Source organism: Zeus faber (assembly GCF_960531495.2).
Source record: "Zeus faber genome assembly, chromosome: 2".
In the NCBI taxonomy this organism is placed as follows: domain Eukaryota; kingdom Metazoa; phylum Chordata; class Actinopteri; order Zeiformes; family Zeidae; genus Zeus; species Zeus faber.
Genome location: NC_137189.1, coordinates 31,871,817 through 31,876,111, shown reverse-complemented (window position 1 = coordinate 31,876,111; position 4,295 = coordinate 31,871,817). Strand labels below are relative to the sequence as shown.

Genomic DNA, 4,295 nt, shown 5'->3' with positions numbered 1-4,295 from the left:
ACCACATTCACCCGCTGAGGTACAAAGTGTTATCCTGGTTGTCTCTTCACTGCTTTCTCTCTCTCCCTCTTTTTATCTCTCTTTCAATCTCTCCCTCCAGTCACCTCCTAAAAGGTCTCTTCTTTGGTTTTTCAGTCGAATTGTAACCAAACTGAAAGAGAGTGGTCAGGATGGCCGACAAAACAAGAGATGGATTGTAAAACGTGGAAGTTCATGTGTACGCTGATGATGTCATCATATTATATAGTAGGTGGGGGTTTGAGCTTGTGCGTAATCATCGTGTGTCATGACATTTCACTGCATATATGCACGACCGTATGTGTATGTATGTGACAAATAATCTCTTGAACTTGAACTTGAACTTGAACTTGAACTTGAACTTGGGATTCGGCTTTGAGCTTTAACGTTTGAACTATTCGCTCTGACCACCTGTAGAGACCTTGTTACCATCTTGTATCCCGGGCAGCGTCCATCAGCCCGTTATCTCAATGACCCGCCTGAGCTGAGGGCCCCAAAGAGGGAGGAAGAGAAAGGGAGATGCCGCCGGAGAGACGGTCAGAGCTGTTCAAGATTCAAGATTCAAGATTTTTATTTGTCACATACATATACATACTTCCATACATATATGCAGTGAAATGTAATGCAACGCACCCGGTGATAGCCGGTGTTTTGGCCACACAATATTAGTGGTTACCAGTGGTGGTTTTAATGTTGTGGCTGATCGGTGTATACTTCTGTCTGTCCATGTGCCGTCCCTCTCATCCTCCGTCACTTGGAGTAAAGGATGGAAATGACTCACAGGCACCGAGGGCCCAGTCTGGAATTTAACATGTCAGTGGGAATCCGACGAATAGGAGCGAGGAGGGAAAAAAAGGTGGTGGATAGTTAAGTCCTTAAGAGAGCTGCTGTTCGTGGCTGCACTGGTTGCATTTTGGATATCCATTTAGCTTTTTACAACAGGTTCCTTTCTGTAAACACAAATGCAATGTTGCACGATCAACACTAGTATCGCTCCAAACCGACAATTACTTGTTGGCCAAAAGTCAAAGCTGCGCTGTAGATTCTGTATCTAGCAGAGGTGTATTTTAAGTCCAGCTCTCCATTTCCCAGCGGAACCTCCCTCCAGTTCCTGTGTGCAGTGGGTGTGGCCAAGAATCTAATATAAAATATTAATTCAATCCGTGTAAATGTCAATTGTTTCAGACCGTACACAATATATCAAATTTGCTTGTCAAGGTCTTTAAATAAGGTCTAAAAGCATTATTTTAGGAGAGTCCATGTGTTTACTGGGAGACAAAGAGCCAAGAGCCACAGAAATAGGAAAAAGGGCCCAGATATTCTAGCATTTAATTTGTAATCATGCAAATATAAGATGGTGATCATGGCCGGGAAATGGAGGTGTGTTGTGAGTCGACTGGTGGAGTGGCACAGATGTGCCTCTGGGGATCAAGTATCTGTGGCCGGTGGCTCTGCAGGACTGTTACTGCCGCTGAATAAGTCATGTCAGGCCGACGTCCTGCCGCAAGGTGATCTGGCTCAGGGGTGTGTGTGTTTGTTTGTTTAGCATGGGTAGGCCTGTCCACAGGGTAGTGTATGTACGTCCACACCCATGTCTGCAGGGCTTCTGAAACATGGTATTTCCTTTCCTTGCTGCACTGCGATGTAGAGCCACAGCCCCATGCCGGACTTCCGTTCCTCTCTACTCTACGTCCCAGATGTCACTGCTGTCATTAGACCACTGTTAGACCAATGCTGCCTAAGGGTCTGTGTTTTTTCCCTGGGCTGATGGCGGTTCATGCTCTTATTACATTTCTCTCCTGGAATGAACATCTGCCTATGAATCTACCGCATCTGGCCATCTAGGTTCAGACACATGGCACGTTTGACCCTTATGTGGAACAAGCTTCTGAAATGGTGTGGCTGAGCAGTAGACCACAGCCAGACACACAGTCTTCAGGATGCATGTAAGTTGAGACCGTGCTGTTTGGAGGGAGCAGATGCCCCAAAGCCTTGCTTCCAGTTCCAAGTTCACCCTCACAGGCCTGCCTAGGAAATGAGGTCCAGCAGCGGTCAGTCTGTGGACACCTCTGTCCGGAGAACCCCCACCTTCTCCTGCACGGAGACCCGATACCCTGCGCTCCTGTGACGGCCGGCATCCTGATACTTCATGAGAGGCGTAACAAAACCACACTCTGGGCCGCTGGACCAGGTCTGGCCGCTTGCTCCCGTAATTACAGAGCCATTGCCTCTGCAAACCACCGGCTCAGGAGCGGCACAAACAGGGGCTTGAAAATGTGCCGAAAGAACGTTGGGTCACGGCACTGCCCCTGCTTCCCAGCAGAGCGGCAGCCGCAACAGAATGGTCATTCATGAGCGCCAATGGTAAAATGAGAACGGACAGAAAGAACAGGAAGGTGAGACTCACCGCAGGACCAGCGTGTGGAGACAATACAGGGAGATCCTCAGAAGGAACAAGTCCGCCGGCTCTGGAACAGAGGAAATGATGGAGTGCTGTGTGAAAAAGAAAAGGATGTTATTGATTATGATGAGATAACCTTAATCGTCAGGTTAAGAGCACTGTACTTCAAAAAAGTTCACTCCAGCTCTACGAGACATCCATATCTATATCTGACCAATAAGACTAGGGCTGATCACTTGGCGCTTAAGGACTGAGACTACAATCACTGCTGCCGCGCAAGAAAATTGCTTTTGGCCTTACGTTTCCCTTTTGCCGAGACGACTCAGGTTGTTTGCTGGATTGGTGATTCTGGTGCGATATTGTGATTGTGGCTCGGTAGATTGTCTTTCCCCCTATTCTCACAGGAATAAATATATATCCACCCATCTCTTTCAAAACATAACCATTTCTCCTGGAAGAACAGAGAATTAAACATTCCTTTTGTGACGGGCAGTGAAAAGTTAACTCGTGGTATGTTGTTCCCGGCGTTTTAAACATTGTGATCTAACTAAACGTTTACTTTGTACCAGTTGTAAAATACTCTGCTACTCCTTATAGACCAGTGTGCCATCCATGACTGCACAGGGTCACCATCCATTACTGAGTATGACCCAAATATTGTATGGTATTTTGAAATGATTGCCATGATTGTTGGATACAAAGGCTCATACATGGGTCTGGACACAAAATGAACTTTATAGAGGCAGAATGGGTCGGTTGTTTCTGAACAGAAGAGTCTTCTACCCAACTTGATGAGCTAATTTTCAGAAAAACACAAATGAAATGGACCAATAGAGATTTTGTAATTTCTTTCATTTTATTTCAGTTTGTTTGTTACTGATTAAATAAATGACAAGAGTGGGTGAACTCCTGAAAACTTGACTGATGTTAGACATTGACTTTAGCACTTAACATCGACGAGATTCTAAAAACACAGAGTACTGCATTGCTTCTGACAAAGATCCTCCTCAAAGACTTTGGTATTGTATTTATACATTACACTTTTCTGCAAAGAAAAAAAAATACAACTGCATAAATATAAAATTGATTTCACCATGTTAAATGGCTTAAAAAAAAAACCAAAAAAAAAAAAAACCAAAAAACATTCAGAGAGTTGCACCACAATGCCGTGATGTATCCAGCAAAAAGACGACAATCAGTTTCATGTTTTGTATTTTTTTAAAGCTAAGTTAGCACCGTGGCCCCGACAGAGGGCTCGAGTGTCTAACGGGCTGGACACACAAATCTACATTCAAGGCAAATAAAAAAAAAAAAAAAAAAAAGAAGAAAAAAGAAAAAACAGAAATCTGAATTAAAAGCAATAGTCAAAGTTAATAAAAATCCCTATCCCACATTTAAGTGATTGAAAAGAGAAGGGGGGGAAAAAAACGAAAAAATTTTGAGAAAAGCAGAGTAAAAATATTCTCCCATGATCAAACGTTAAAAGACAGAAGGAAAAAACAGAACAAAACAGAAATTCCCTGGAGTGCAGCCTTTTTCCTCACACAGATCAGAGCGTACCGTGTCAAAATATTTTTTCTTCTTCAAATCATTAAGTATACATTTATATATATATACGTATATACACATCTTGAACTGCTAAAGCTTGCTCACATGAGAAAAAACGAGTCACGACATGGCTTGGAAAGGACCAAAAAGTATGAGACTACTGCATTGTTCACTCCAAAAATATATATCGAAACCACACAAGGCAGCAATATACGGAGGGGACAGAAAAAACAACACTGCTCTCTACAAATCGGTGGTGAAATAACAATTTACAGAAATGAACAACGTCCCATGGCTCGTGGAATATTCTCATTTACAGTAGAATAAA

At 43.3% G+C, this 4,295-nt stretch overlaps 1 protein-coding gene across 1 annotated transcript in view; it reads right to left on the bottom strand.

Moving 5' to 3' along the window:
- Positions 1-3,262: 3,262 nt before the first annotated feature.
- LOC307247948 (sodium/potassium-transporting ATPase subunit beta-233-like) overlaps positions 3,263-4,295 on the bottom strand; it is a 9,452-nt gene continuing 8,419 nt past the window's right edge. The window contains exon 6 of the mRNA XM_080024107.1: positions 3,263-4,295. This exon is cut by the window's right edge and continues 686 nt beyond it. The gene's annotated coding sequence lies outside the window, so the exon portion shown is untranslated.